The sequence below is a fragment of the Chrysemys picta genome, chromosome 16 (genome assembly GCF_011386835.1).
Source record: "Chrysemys picta bellii isolate R12L10 chromosome 16, ASM1138683v2, whole genome shotgun sequence".
In the NCBI taxonomy this organism is placed as follows: Eukaryota; Metazoa; Chordata; order Testudines; family Emydidae; genus Chrysemys; species Chrysemys picta.
The window spans coordinates 12478942-12494451 of record NC_088806.1 but is presented as its reverse complement, the minus strand read 5'-3'; the positions used below and the strand labels follow the sequence as shown (position 1 = coordinate 12494451).

General features: G+C 52.7%; 1 protein-coding gene and 1 non-coding gene across 18 annotated transcripts in view; both read right to left on the bottom strand.

Moving 5' to 3' along the window:
- Window positions 1-15510, bottom strand: part of LOC103306853 (zinc finger protein 436-like) — a 495746-nt gene that overhangs the window by 225624 nt on the left and 254612 nt on the right. The gene's annotated exons all lie outside the window — the stretch shown is intronic.
- On the bottom strand, window positions 384-465 carry TRNAS-GCU (transfer RNA serine (anticodon GCU)). The gene has a single exon. It is a non-coding gene; the product is annotated as a tRNA-Ser (tRNA).

Below are 15510 nucleotides of genomic sequence, written 5' to 3'. Positions count from 1 at the left end.
TCCTAGGCAAACAAACCTCTCCAAGGGAAGCACAGAGAAAAATGTTTCCCTTGCCTGCTTCAGAATAGCTTGACTTAGACACTCTGGCTGTATTTCACTGTCATGGGCTCGCTGTGGATGGGGCATTTTAATAATTTGGGGGGAAGTCCCAGGATGTTTGGAGGAGGTTCTGAGTATGTTACCTTTGGAGATAAAAACTAGACTCCTGAACTTTTTTAGAAATCTCATATTTCAATTGGTTTTATTTCAAGCAGGGATCCCGGAGGCAAGTCTGACACCTTGGGAAGGTTTTTGATTGCAGGAAGCAACATGGGTTGGTCTGTCACTGTACCAAAGGGAGGAGATGGGTGTTTGGATGGGAGGGGAAGAAGATTAAACACAGCCGATGAGGATGGGATTTGAACCCACGCGTGCAGAGCACAATGGATTAGCAGTCCATCACCTTAACCACTCGGCCACCTCATCTGAGCTACTCCAGAATAGCCAGAAAGCCCAGCAGAGGTAAGGACAATGAGGCGTTTTAAAATATGTTAGTGTAAGCAGCGTCTGAATGAGTTCCCCCCTCACACCTAGTGATGAGCTGGGGGAAATACTTGAGGAACAGACCGTGTTTGCACAGACCCGCCTACTCCGCCTAGCTACGCAGCATGATGGGGCGGCTTTGCCAAAAGGACCAGTTTGGGCTGATGCTGGGTTACAAAACACATGAGTACAATGAAATGTTGTTATCCTTATTGCCTGAGTAAAGGGCAGCAGAGCTTACTTACCCTGCCCTGATTGAGAGGTTAGGGGGGTGAGGTTATATCTTTTATTGGCCTGCATACAACTGATTGAAGGGTGTGTGTCAGGGTTCCTTTCCCACTCTGAACTCTGGGGTACAGATGTGGGAACCCGCATGAAAGCCCCCTAAGCTTATTTCTACCAGCTTAGGTTAAAACCTGGTACGCTGCCACCACCAAGTGATTTAACAAGAAACAGGGAAAGGACCACTTGGAGTTCCTCTTCCCCCAAAATATCCCCCAAACCCTTACACCCCCTTTTCTGGGGAGGTTTGAGAATCATACCCTCACCAATTGGTTAGAAAGTGATCAAAGACCCAACCCCTTCGGTCTTTGGAGAATGGAAAAATCAGTCAGGTTCTTAAAAGAAGGATTTTATTAAAGAGAAAAGGTAAAAATCATCTCTGTGAAATCAGGATGGAAAATAACTTTACAGGGTAATCAGATTCAAAGAGCCCAGAGGTACCCCCTCTAGCCTTAGTTTCAAAGTTACAACAAAACAGGGATAAACCTCCCTCTAGCAAAGGGAACATTCACAAGTTGAGAAAACAAAGATAAAACTAACACGCCTTGCCTGGCTGTTACTTACAAGTTTGAAATATGAGTGACTTGTTCAAAAAGATTTGGAGAACATGGATTGATGTCCGGTCCCTCTTAGTCCCAAGAGCGAACAACACCAAAGCAAAGAGCACAAACAAAAGCCTGCCCCCAAGATTTGAAAGTATCTTGTCCCCTTATTGGTCCTTTGGGTCAGGTGTCAGCCAGGTTACCTGAGCTTCTTAGCCCTTTACGGGTAAAAGAATTTTGGTACCTCTGGCCAGGAGAGATTTTTATAGTATTGTACACAGGAGGGCTGTTACCCTTACCTTTCTAGTAAAGACAGGTCGCCCTAAACTGAACCTTACTCGCTGACCAGGGGGATAGGGACGCCAAATGACAGGGAAAGTGAGGAGGAGGAGGGGAATCGTGCTTGAAGTGTCCTAGACGTGGTCTGACCTGTTCAGTGTTTGAAGACAAAGCTAATTACGCTCCAGGGAGAATTGTTGTTTCTGTTCGGTGATTAGCAGAGTGGAATTACTGATAAGTGCCTCTGGGTGTTCTGTCTCAGACCTGGTGTCAGGACGCTGGTGCAAGGAAAGCCAAGGCAGAGGCTGTACTGGCAGTGAGGTTCCCGGCTACCCAGGGAAATCACGAAGAGCTGAAATCACTGAATGCCTGGGTTAAGCATGGGAACCTCAGAACACGGCAGAAAAGGCAGCGAGTAGCCAGCAGCCGAAAAAAGCAGCTGTAGCAACTGCAGCTCTGCACAGCAACCACAGACACTTGTGAGCTGGGAGGTGAACCCTGTGAACACACCTCTGAAGGCTGGGTCTGCACTAACCCAGCACAGACAATTGTGAGTGGGGTGCCATGGAGGGAGAGGCGTGTGATATGTTAAAGGAGCATTTGTTTGTCAGACTTTCCCACTGCCAGGTGGGAAACTGAGGCAAAGGACACTGCCCAATGCATTGTGGGGTGGGGTTTAGTTTATGGTTGCAAGCTTTTGCCTGCTACTGCCCCAGCTCAGACCCTAATGCCACCCCCCAACCTGCTGGCAAAGCCCCTAGGAATCCCAGGACAATGCCCCCAATTTGGCCACTCCCTCTACTGCAAACCCCCCACAGATCCCAGACCAACCCCGTCCCAGCTGGGTCTGTGGCAGCCACAGCTCATTGAGGAGCTTCCCTGGCTGATTCTCCTCTGTGCCTGTGCAAAAGCAGCTCCTAATTTCTTCCTCGTTAGTATAGGGGTGAGTGTTCCTGCCTGTCCCGTAGGAGACTGGGGGCTGATTCCTCAATGGGAAAGCCAAGCTTTTGATGCAAACGGCTAACGCAGATCTTCTTGCTGATCAGCCCCGAGCCAGGTTTCCATGCTGCAAATTATTCCAGCATCTGGGAAGGAAACCACAGCAGCCCACAACTCCAGCTCTGGTGGCGCTTTGCTCTCACTGGGACATGATGTCACAAGTGTATCACTGTTCTGTCTGTTACTACATGAAACCACTTAAATCCTACTTTTTTTTACTTAATAAAATCACTTTTGTTTATTAATAAACCCAGAGTAAAGGATTAATACCTGGGGTATATCAGTGCATATCAGTGTTATAGAGGGCGGACAGTTTATGAATGTACCCTGTATAAGCTTTATAGAGAGTAAAACAGATTTATTTGGGGTTTGGATGCTATTGGGAGCTGGGTGTCTGGGTGCTCGAGACAGGTGACCTGCTGAGCTGTTTTCAGTGAAGTCTGCAGCTTTGGGGTGTGGTTCAGACCCTGGCTCTGTGTAGCAGCAGGCTAGCATGTCTGGCTCAACAAGGCAGAGTTCTGGAAGTCCCAAGCTGGCAGGGAAAATGGGCTCAGAGGTAATTTCAGCACGTCAGGTGACAGTCCCAAGGGGATCTCTGTGACCGAACCCGTCACACCAGTCTTATTAATCTCTCCTCATAAGGAAGCTGTTCCATACCCCTAATCAGTTTTGTTGCCCTTTTCTGAACCTTTTCCAATATATATATATATATATATATTTGAGATGGGGCGACCACATCTGCACACAGTATCATTACTGGAACACAAAAAATCTGTAGCAGCAAAAACTGTGACGTGCACTTTCTCCCCTGAGCATGGTGCAAACAAGACAAGGCACTACAAGAGCCCGTTCCCCTGCTTTCTGGCTTTCTCCAATGACACATGGACGCTTCCTACAGCTCACTACATCGTCCCATCCTCTCCTGTGTGTTTAATGACCTGCTGGGATTTGGGAATGTGATTATTGCCCAATTTGACTGACATTAAACCCATTTTGGACAAGGCAAAAAACACACACCCTTGCGTTGGCCGGGAATTGAACCTGGGTCAACTGCTTGGAAGGTAGCTAAGCTCACCACTATACCACCAATGCATCTAGAAAAAGCAGTTCTTCTTTGAGTGCTTGCTCATATCCATTCCATTAGGTGTGCGCACGCCGCGTGCACGATCGTCGGAAAATTTTCTACCCTACAACACCGGCGGGTCGGCTGTGGAGCCCCCTAGAGTGGCGCCTTCATGGCGCTGAATATATACCCCAGCCGACCTGGCGCCCCCTCAGTTCCTTCTTACCGCCCCTGACGGTCGTTGGAACTGTGGAGCGCGGCATAGCTGTTCTCCACTCTCCCTAGCTTAGTTAGTTATTCACAGTTATAGTTATAGTTCTAGTTGTTTATAGTTAAATAGTTTTTAAAAATTGTTCATTTGTTACTAGTTGTTATAATAGTTCAGGGGATTAAGGGGGTTGTCTCCCCCTTTCTCCCCCGGCCGCGGGGCCGGGCTCATGCCCAACGCTCCCGGCTTCAAGCAGTGCGCCTCCTGCGCTAAGCCTATGCCCACGAGCGACCCGCACGACTCCTGTCTGAAGTGCCTGGGAGAGTCCCATCAGACAGATAAGTGCAAGATCTGTAAGGCCTTCAGACCAAGGACCAAGAAGGAGCGGGACTTTCGGCTCCGGCAACTCCTTATGGAGGCGGCACTTAGTCCGGACGCTCCATCAACGAGTCAGGCCCCGGCACCTAGCACCTCGGTGCGCAGTGCCCCGGCGGCACCGGCCATGCCGACCACGCGAGTGGCGTCGGACAAGCCTCCCCGGCACCGGACCTCGTCGGCACCGCAAGCACAACAAGTGCCTCGGCGCCGGTCATTATCCCCGGGGCATAAAAAAGCCCATAAGACGGGGACCTCCGTGCCGAAGACGCCGGCTCCCCCAGTGCCGGGGGTAGAGCCGCGTCCGCCTGTGGAGCACCGGAAACAGGTGACTCCAGCACCGTCGACTCCGGCTCCGAGGCCGTTGAGTCCGGTGCAGATAGCGTCTCCACTGAGACCGGCGGTGATACAGTGCCTCCCGTCGACTCCAGAGACCTTCGCGGCGGCGAGAGACTTAATAGCTCTCACGGAGCCGGCACCGCCTCAACCACCGGCACCGACGGCACCGTTGACTCGTCCAGTCCAGTCTAGGGGGAAACCTGCCTTGATGCGCCCTCCATCGCAAGGGCTGGAACCACGGCACTGGTCCAGGTCCCGAAGCAGGTCCCCACGCCGCTCGCAGTCCCGGCGCCGAATATCACCTCGGCACCGGTCGTACTCGCGGCCAAGATCTTCGTCGCGGCACCGCTCTACGTCTCGGCACCGCTATGATCGTCGGCACTGATCAACATCGAGACGTAGTTCTCGGCACCGCCACGATCGACGCTCGACGTCGAGAGGCCGCTCCCGGCACCGGGCCTACTCCAGGTCATCGTCGAGGTCCAGATCCGACTCCCGGCACCGACGAGGTCATCGGCACCGGTCGCGGTCCCGGCACCGATCGCCGGCACCGCGTGGAGATAGAACATCTCCGGACCGGCACCGTGCGGCACCGCAGCCCACGGGATTAGTCTCAACGCTCTCGGCACCGCCATGGCCATCGAGATCGGTGTCTCGCTCCTCTGAGGACCTATCGAGATTGGCATACCCCCCTCAGGGGCAAGCCGAGGAACAGGACTTGGGCCATTGGCAGGAGATAGCAGAGGACCATACTCATGGCCCATCTCACTGGTCGTTCTGGACCCCGTGGGCGTACCATCAGGCGCAAGGGGCTCCAATAGCTTCGACCTCTCGCTCGGGCCACTCCGTTAGAAGGGCCCCGGAGTCCACCATCTCTCGGCCTCCGCCAGGGGGCATGGAGGCTTCCGTGTCCGCACCACCTGACGTCCTGGACCCAAGCGCAGGTGATGCTCCGGCCCAGGAGCAGGGAGACCAGGACCCTCCCTTGGACCCTGTACCACCGGAGGCATCTTCCTCTTCCTCTCCGGATGAGGCAGTGGCGGGCACATCGTGCACAGGTCCACCTCCAATAGATCTTCGGGCTCACCAGGATCTCCTACGTAGGGTGGCCCGTAATATGGACCTGCAGGCGGAGGAGATAGTGGAGGTGCAGGACCCCATCGTGAATATCCTCGCGGCGGATGCCCCATCGAGGGTGGCGTTGCCCCTGATCCGCACGATCCAGGCGAATGCAACTACGATATGGCAAACTCCTGCCTCTATCCCACCCACAGCGAGAGGGGTGGAAAGGAAATACTTTGTTCCTTCCAAAGACTACGGGTACTTGTATACCCACCCCCAGCCATGTTCACTGGTGGTGGCATCAGTGAACGCAAGGGAGCGCCACGGTCAGCAGGCCGCAGCGCCCAAATCGAAGGAGACTAAGCGCCTCGATTTGTTTGGCCGTAAAGTTTATTCAGCCGGAGGGCTGCAACTTAGAGCGGCTAACCAGCAGGCGCTCTTGAGCCGCTACAACTTTAACTCCTGGAACTCTATGGGGAAGTTCAAGGAACTGGTTCCCCAAGAGTCCAGGGAGGAGTTTGGAGCCCTGGTAGAGGAGGGTAAGAAGGTGGCTCGGACCTCCTTACAGGCCTCCTTGGACATAGCGGACTCTGCTGCGAGAACCCTGGCCTCAGGTATCGCTATGAGGAGGATCTCCTGGCTCCAGGTTTCGGGTTTGCCTCAGGAACTGCAGCAAACCCTGCAGGATCTGCCCTTCGAAGGACAGGGGTTGTTCTCGGAGAAGACGGACTCTCGCCTGCAGAGCCTCAAGGACTCCAGGACAATCATGCGTTCCCTGGGGATGCATGTTGCGGGCCCTCAGCGCAGGCCATTTAGGCCTCAGCCTCAGCGCTTCTACCCCCCGCACCTCGTCAGAGACAGGACTCGGCCCGGAGGCGAGGGCGAGGTGGTAGAAGAAGGTGGACCGGCCCTCAACCCGGTCAGAACCAGGGGCCACCTAGACCACCTTCAGGCCCCAGGCAGAACTTTTGAAGGTGCGGTCGAGGACGGCGCCCCAGTCATCCCCCAGGATCCAGCCCCCTCCTTTCGGGATCGCCTTTCCCATTTCCACCGTGCTTGGTCCCTTATAACTTCGGACCGTTGGGTCCTTCGCACGGTGGAGAGGGGATACGCTATCCAGTTTTCTTCAATCCCCCCCTCCTCCCCCCCTTCCCCGTCCCTCTTCAGGGACCCGTCTCACGAGCAACTTCTTATACAGGAGGTTTCTACGCTCCTTGCTATGGGGGCCATAGAGGAGGTTCCAGTAGAGTTAAGGGGCAGGGGATTTTATTCCCGTTACTTCCTCATTCCCAAGTCCAAAGGAGGTCTGCGACCCATCTTGGACTTGCGCGGACTCAACAAATTCGTAGTAAAGTTGAAGTTCCGCATGGTCTCTTTGGGGGCCATTATCCCTTCCCTCGATCCTGGAGACTGGTTCGCCGCCCTCGACATGAAAGACGCATACTTTCATATCGCAATTTACCCACCTCACAGACGCTTCCTGCGATTCGTGGTAAGCAAGGTGCACTACCAATTTGCAGTCCTTCCCTTCGGCCTATCCTCGGCCCCAAGAGTGTTCACGAAATGTATTGCTGTCGTGGCAGCGTACCTTCGTCGGCAAGGGATACAGGTGTTCCCGTACCTAGACGACTGGCTGGTACGCGGTCGCACCAGAGAGCAAGTTCGAGCGCACGTCCACATGATAGTGCACTCATTCAACGAGTTGGGCATCCTACTCAACAAGGACAAATCCACTATAGAACCTACCCAGAGAATAGAATTCATCGGCGCAGTCCTAGACTCCAGACGTGCACAAGCCATCCTGCCAGACAACCGCTTTGGCACCATCACGAGCCTCATTCAAGGGCTCAAGGCCTTCCCAACTACCACGGTGAGGTCGTGCCTTACCCTGCTGGGTCACATGGCTTCCTGCACGTACGTAACCAGGCATGCCAGACTTCGGCTTCGCCCACTCCAGACCTGGGTGTCGTCAATATACCGCCCACATCGGGACAGCCTGAACATGGTGGTCACGGTCCCGAACTCGGTCCTGACCTCCCTCACCTGGTGGCTAGATCACAATGTGGTCTGCGAGGGGATGCCATTTCACGCCCCACAACCCTCTCTGCACCTGGTCACAGACGCTTCATCTCTGGGTTGGGGCGCCCATCTCAACGAACACCATACCCAGGGCCTGTGGACTGCACCCCAGCTAGCCCTGCACATCAATGTTCGGGAACTGATGGCGGTGCGCCTGGCGTGCCAGGCATTTCTCAATCTCCTACGTGGCCGCTGTGTGTTAGTTCTCATCGACAACACCACGGCCATGTTTTACATCAACAAGCAAGGAGGAGCACGTTCGTCAATTCTATGCCAAGAGGCCATTCGCCTGTGGGACTTCTGCATCGCCCACTCAATCCATCTCACGGCATCGTTCTTCCCTGGAGTCCAGAACACTTTAGCGGACCGACTCAGCAGGTCCTTTCAAACGCACGAGTGGTCTATCCGTCCGGACATCATACATTCCGTCTTCCAGAAGTGGGGGTTTCCCCAGATAGACCTGTTTGCATCTCGAGACAACAGGAAGTGCCACGTGTTCTGCTCCCTGCAAGGTCGAGCTCCGGGCTCCCTCTCGGATGCGTTTCTCCTTTCCTGGAAAGACCACCTGTTTTATGCCTTCCCTCCGTTTCCTCTGGTCCACAAAGTACTGCTCAAATTGCGCAGAGACCAGGCACAGGTTATTCTGATCGCTCCAGCGTGGCCGAGACAACATTGGTACACCACGCTGTTGGAACTCTCGGTTCAGACACCGATCCCGCTTCCATTATGTCCGGATCTCATCTCTCAGGACCACGGCCGGCTGCGTCACCCCGACCTGCAATCACTCCACCTCACGGCGTGGCTGCTCCATGGTTCACCCAGGCAGAGCAGCAATGCTCGCACTCTGTCCAACAGATCCTGCTGAGCAGTAGGAAGCCCTCAACACGGACCACGTACCTGGCCAAGTGGAAGCGGTTCTCCTGTTGGTGCGAACAACGAGCCACGTCCCCGTTACAGGCACCTATTCCTCTCATATTGGAATATCTCCTCTCCCTAAAACAGCAGGGGCTGGCGATATCTTCAATTAGAGTTCACCTGGCCGCTATATCAGCCTTTCACCCAGGGGAACTCGCGTCCTCGGTATTCTCTAACCCGATGGTCGTTAGATTCCTCAAGGGCTTAGACCGGATGTACCCACAACAACGTCAGCCCGTTCCGACGTGGGACCTCAACCTGGTTCTCTCCAAGCTCACAGGTCCTCCATTCGAGCCACTGGCCACCTGTTCACTTTTGTACCTATCCTGGAAGACAGCCTTCCTCGTAGCCATCACCTCAGCAAGGCACGTTTCTGAACTCAGGGCGCTTACATCCGAGCCCCCTTACACAGTTTTCCATAAGGATAAAGTGCAGCTTCGTCCACATCCTGCCTTTCTCCCTAAGGTGGTTTCTCCATTTCATATCAACCAGGATATATTTCTCCCGGTCTTTCACCCTAAACCACATGCTACTCGCCAGGATCAACGTTTGCATTCTCTGGACGTACGCAGGGCCCTGGCCTTCTATATTGACCGCACAAGGCAATTTAGAAAGACGACGCAACTCTTCGTTGCAGTGGCCGACCGAATGAAAGGCTCACCGGTCTCCTCACAACGCCTATCCTCCTGGATTACGTCTTGCATCCGGACTTGCTATGACCTGGCAGGTGTCTCAGCACCACACCTCACCGCTCACTCCACGAGGGCCCAAGCTTCCTCGACTGCTTTCCTGGCGCAAGTTCCGATCCAGGACATTTGTAGAGCAGCGGTTTGGTCATCAGTCCACACGTTTACAGCTCACTATGCACTAGTGCAGCAGTCCAGGGACGATGCTGCCTTCGGATCAGCGGTTTTGCACACAGCAATGTCCCACTCCGACCCCACCACCTAAGTTGGGCTTGGGAGTCACCTAATGGAATGGATATGAGCAAGCACTCGAAGAAGAAAAGACGGTTACTCACCGTTGTAACTGTTGTTCTTCGAGATGTGTTGCTCATATCCATTCCAAACCCGCCCCCCTTCCCCACTGTCGGAGTAGCCGGCAAGAAGGAACTGAGGGGGCGCCGGGTCGGCTGGGGTATATATTCAGCGCCATGAAGGCGCCACTCTAGGGGGCTCCATAGCCGACCCGCCGGTGTTGCTAGGGTAGAAAATTTTCCGACGATCGTGCACGCGGCGCGCGCACACCTAATGGAATGGATATGAGCAACACATCTCGAAGAACAACAGTTACAACGGTGAGTAACCGTCTTTTCTCCCAGGTGCCACATGTACTAGCAAAATGATTCATTCCTGCACAGCTAATGAGCAGGACGGGTGGACAGGCAGCAACCTGTCAGCTCTGAGGACAGACACATCCCCACAGTGACTGAAAGATGGGGAGAGGTGTGCTACATCCCAGGGTGAGGTATTGTACGAGTAGGATTTTAGGTTGGTATTTTGTATAATTTAAAATAAAGGATAAAAAATAATCACAATAATAATGGAGCGTGTATTAAATCTATTGGTGTATAATGTAACCATATCCCGCCAGCCACCCTTTTTGAGTAGCAGAAAGGAATGGCCTAATGGGCCATTTGGTAATGATGCATCAGCTGGAATCTGTGTCTGGACTGATTTCAAGGCAGTAACAGACCGTTTAAGGTCAACACTTTGTTGTAGGTTTAGCATTTTAAAATAAGTAAAAGAATACAAGAATTGTTTTTCCTTTGCATTGCAATTTGATGTTCCTGTTCAAAATGTTCTGTGTAAATCAATCCTGTTTTGTGTGTGAATGAGGAATGGGTGTTAAGAGATAAGTGTGAAGTCCATCGCTGAACCAGATGTTCTAGGGAGGAACCGGTGACAGACAGCTGATAAGTAGGATGGGTGGACAGGCAGCAACCTGTCAGCTCTGAGCACAGACAGGTTCCCACTGTGACTGGGGATGGAGCTGCTACATTCCAGGGGGAGGTGTCACCAACCCCACCTCTCCCCTCAGAGAAGGGAAACAAAGATAAATGACCAGAATGACAAACCTTAGCTCCTTTTAAGGTAAATGTTCGTGTTCGTGTTCGTTCCCGCTACCTACAGAGAAGTTCGTTGCTGATTCCAGTCCTGGGGCTCTGCAGGGATACGGGATGATTCAGGCTGTCACTGAGCTGAAGAAGAGAGATGGTTTTAACAGGGACGGCTGCCTGGTCTTAAGGGTGTTTGTCACCTTCTCTGGGTGTTTGGTACATGGAGCCAGTCCCCGCTCCTGGGTCTGTCCTGTGCAAAATAGCAGAAGATTTCTCTGAAAGGAGGGAAAAGAAATGGCCACACCAGGACATACAGGATTCCTCTACGCACAGGGACTCTGACAAGTGATTGATCTCCCCTCCCAATGCACTACATGAACATGCAGCTCTTTAATGACTCATGCTCATGGGACACAGAACATTTACAACAGTGGAATCATAGGATTGGAAGGGATCTCAGGAGGTCTTCTAATCCAGTCCCCTGCACTCGTGGCAGGACTAAGTATTAACTAGACCATCCCTGACAGGTGTTTGTCTAACCTTTATTAAAAATCTCCAGTGATGATGATTCCACAACCTCCCTGGGCAATTTATTCCAGGGCTTACCCACTCTGACAGTTAGGAACTTTTTCCTAATATCCAACCTAAACCTCACTTGCTGCAATGTAAGCCCATTGCTTCTTGTCTTATTCTCAGAGGTTTAGAAGAACAATTTTTCTCTCTCCTCCTTGTAACAACCTTTTATATACTTGAAAACGGTTCTCATGTCCCCTCTCAGTCTTCTCTTCTCCAGACTAAACAAACCCAATATTTTCAATCTTCCCTCATAGCTCATGTTTTCTAGATCTTGAATACTTTTTGTTGCTCTTCTCTGGACTTTCTCCAATTTGTCCACATCCTTCCTGAAAGGTGGTGCCCAGAACTGGACACAATACTCCAAGGCCTAATCAGCCTATTACTGTCCTGAGACCTCCAAGTGAAGCGGCAATCCAACTGTATAGAAGCAGGAGACATGCGTTCAATTCCCAGCTCTGCCAGTGACTCCCTGAGTGACTTTGAAGAAGTCACTTAGTCTGACCGTGCCTCTGTTCTCCATCTGTAGGTACGTCTACATTGGAGCTGGAGGCATCATGGCCAGCTGGAGGAGACATACTGGTGCTAACTCGGATCAAACTGGAGTGCTAAAAATAGAAGTGTAATGGCATGAGCACCAGGAGGGGCTAGTCACCTGAGTGCTTATCAAGGGTCTCAGGTGGGATCACACTCAGGATGGCTAGCCCCTTGCACCACTGTGGCTCCATTTCTATTTTTAGCACACTAGCTTGATCAGCGCTAGCACGGGTATGTCTACACAAGCCGGAAATTACACCTCCTTTTTCCAGTGTAAACAGACCCCAAATCACGGGGATACTTCCTTTCGTCCACCCTCTGTAAACTCTTTGTACTCTATATGTACAAACTTCACGTGAGGCTTCTAGGCTCTACTGGACTGGTTATTAATAATAATTAATGTGCCACCAAGAAATAAGGGAACCATTGGCTGGAAACCAAGCGTGCAGCACTACAGTAGGCACCTGTCACTTGGAAGTTAACACGGCTTCCAAGCTTTCTGTTTTCTCACATCAGGACATCCAAGGGGACCTCGACAGAACAGCAGAAAAGCCACAATCTGGTGGGCAGAGCTCCTGGTGGCTCTGAAGCCCAGCTGGTGCCGGCGGAGGAGGTGGAGAAGGAAGGAAAAGGGGGGGGGATGTTTTTTCTCGTGGTCTCTCTTCAGCGGCATCTTTTCTCCGTGAGCAGCGGCAGCCCGGGGAATGACTCTGCCACAGCTGAGCCGCCGCTCTGCTCCGGGGGCGAGGGGTGACAATTACAAACTACTGTATTCTGTGATTTACTTTCTAGAATCTAAAGTATATCTAAGTATAATCTAAAGTTCTCCTGTGAAATGCCGGCTGTGCAACCCTTCCGTGGCTGGAGCATTCTTGTGTTTTTATTTTAATTACAAATAAATATGTATAACGAATTTAAAAGTATGTAATTAGTCATTTGGTATGTTGGGTGGCACCCCAATTCCCCTCTGCACCGCCAGCTGGTTGCTTGACCTTGCCTTGAGATAGGGGTTTAGGCAATTTTAAAGTGTGCGCTCCAGTAACACCATGACTACTTTTCTCTGTTCCCGTTGTCCGAACAAACCCATCTGGCTAGGGAGAAGCCACATACAAGGTGTCTTTGGTCACACGTGTTCGGATAAGAGATACGAGTATCAAAAGGTGAAACCCCCAATTCTCTCTCAGGCTAACAAATGAACCTGGATACTAACGGTGGAAATTTCCGAAATACAGACTGTGAACAGCAAACCCGGTCTCTGTGCCCCCCAGGGGGGTCTTTTCGGTTTTGTTCATTGCATTTCGTTTTGTACATGCGACAGAGAAGGTTTTTTAAAAGCCAAACCTTCCCGTCCTGGCCTTCCCGGTCCTGGCAAAAAGCTTCCGAGCAGCACTGACTTTGGGAAGTGTTAAATGAGATTAAACGGCTCAGATGAGGTGGCCGAGTGGCTATGGTGATGGACTGCTAATCCGCAGAGATTTGAATCCCATCCTCGTTGGATGGTTACAGTCTCTACCCCTCCTTCCCATAGAACTCTCTTCAGCTTGGTACCCAGCCCTTCCCCCAGTGAGCCTTCCTACCCACAAAACCCTTCAGAAAACAACAAACCTCAGGCCTGGATCCGTGTTCCTCTGCTTTGCACACTCCCAACACAAACCAACCTTCTCAGGCAGGGGCAGAGCCAGGGGTGGGATGGTTGAATTTGCCCTGCCAGGCTCCAGTTTGACACCTGGGCCAGCCCTGCCTCCTCCAGCCAGGGGGTGTAGTGCCCAGCCAAGCACAGGTGAAACAAGAGGTGAAAGGCCCGATTCATCTGCAGACAAGTAACATTTGCAGCTGCCTCTGAGGGACGTGCCTGTGTCCACATTGGTGCTGAACTTTGGTTTGTGGTATTATTACAGGAACACAAAAGAATCTGTAGCAGCAAAACCTGTCACAAAACTGTACATGTGCACTTTCTCCCCTGAGCATGGTGCAAACAAGACAATGAGCTACAGATGCCTGTTGCCCTGGTTTCTGACTTTCTCCAGTAAGACAAGGATGCGTCCTACAGCTCATTGCATAGTCCTGTCCCCTGCAGTGTGTTTAGCGACCTGCTGGGATTTGGGTTATTGAGAATGTGATTATCACACAATGTGACTGACATTAAACCCATTTTGGACAAGGTAAAAAAAACCACACCTTGCATTGGCCAGGAATGGAACCCAGGTCAACTGCTTGGAAGGCACCTATGCTCACTACTATACCACCAATGCAGCCAGCAAAATTATTTTCTCCTGGGTCTCACGTGTACTAGGAAAAGGGTTGGATGCTGCAGGTATATATAGCACTGGCCACCTGTCGGGCCTTAGGCCTGTTGATAAATGAGCAGAAATCAACATTACTTCCGGGTGGAACTGGAAGCATTTCACACAATGCAACCATGGTGTCCCTGGTCTTCAATCTCTTACTTAGCAGCCTAAATTTGCCTTCCAGGACCTCGCTCCTATCCCTCCCTATATCATTCATACCTACATGTACCATGACAACTGGCTCCTCCCCAGCACTTTCTTTCATGGGATTTTTCAATGGCCCTTGTTTGCTGTTGGCCCTGTCATCTCTGTGTGAAAGGCTGGATCCCGCACTGCTCTCCAATGCTCCGCTAACTGTCATTAACACATCCCGAATGGCAGTGCCGTTAATCGTGAAGCTCCTAACTCAACAGGATTCACAGTTGCCTGACGTGCTGTCTGCCATGGATAGGAGCAACGTTAGATTAATTTTGGCATTCCTGGAAGAGCTGCATGTGGTGGACCATTGCTTTGGGGCTCGTGAAACAAGCACTGAGTGGTGGGATCGTATCATCATGCAGGTCTGGGATGACGAGCAGTGGCTACAGAATTTTTGGAGGAGGAAAGCCACCTTCCCGGAACTGTGTGTGGAGCTCGCCCCAGCACTGAGGCGCAAGGACACCTAAATGAGATCTGCCCTCTCGGTGGAGAAGCACATGGTGATCGCAGTGTGGAAGCTCGTGACTCCAGACGTCTGCCGGTCGGTCGCGAATCAGTTTGGAGTTGGGAAGTGAGCTGCCGGGGTTTGCGGGCTCAGCAGCATTGCTAGGGCGACGTCAGAACCGGACCCTCCCCGGCCGCCCCGCGCTAGTAGTTGCTAAGGGCTGCGCATGCGCAGCGCCCGCCGAGAGCCGGCGGGAGACTCCATTTCCCAGAAGGCCCCGCGGCTGGAGGAGCAGGGGGGAGCGCAGCATGGCGGCCGGCAGCCGCGGCCAGAGATGCGAGGGGCGGGGCACGGGGGTGGCACTGGACGGCTGGAGGAGCCATGGGGGGGAGGAGCGGGGCGGTCGGAGGAGGAGCCAAGGGGGGGCGTGGCTAGAAGAGCCAAGGGGGGGGTGCCTTGTTTATGTTTGCTCCCACTCCTCTTAGAAGCTGGCTACAGCACTGCCAGGGCGCAGCACCCAGGGCAGGGGGAGGGTCTGGGGCTCCCCAGAGTGGCCCAGACGCCCCAGCAACTCCAGCTTCTGCCCAGGGGGCGGGGCCTCGGGGAAAAGGTAGGAGTAGGGGCGGGGCCTTGGGGAAGACACTGAGAAGGGGGCGTGGCCTTGGTAAAAGGGGAGGAGCAGGGGTGGGGCCTCGGTAAAGGGGGAGGAGCGGGGCCGGGCCTTGGGGAAGGGAGGAGTAGGGGC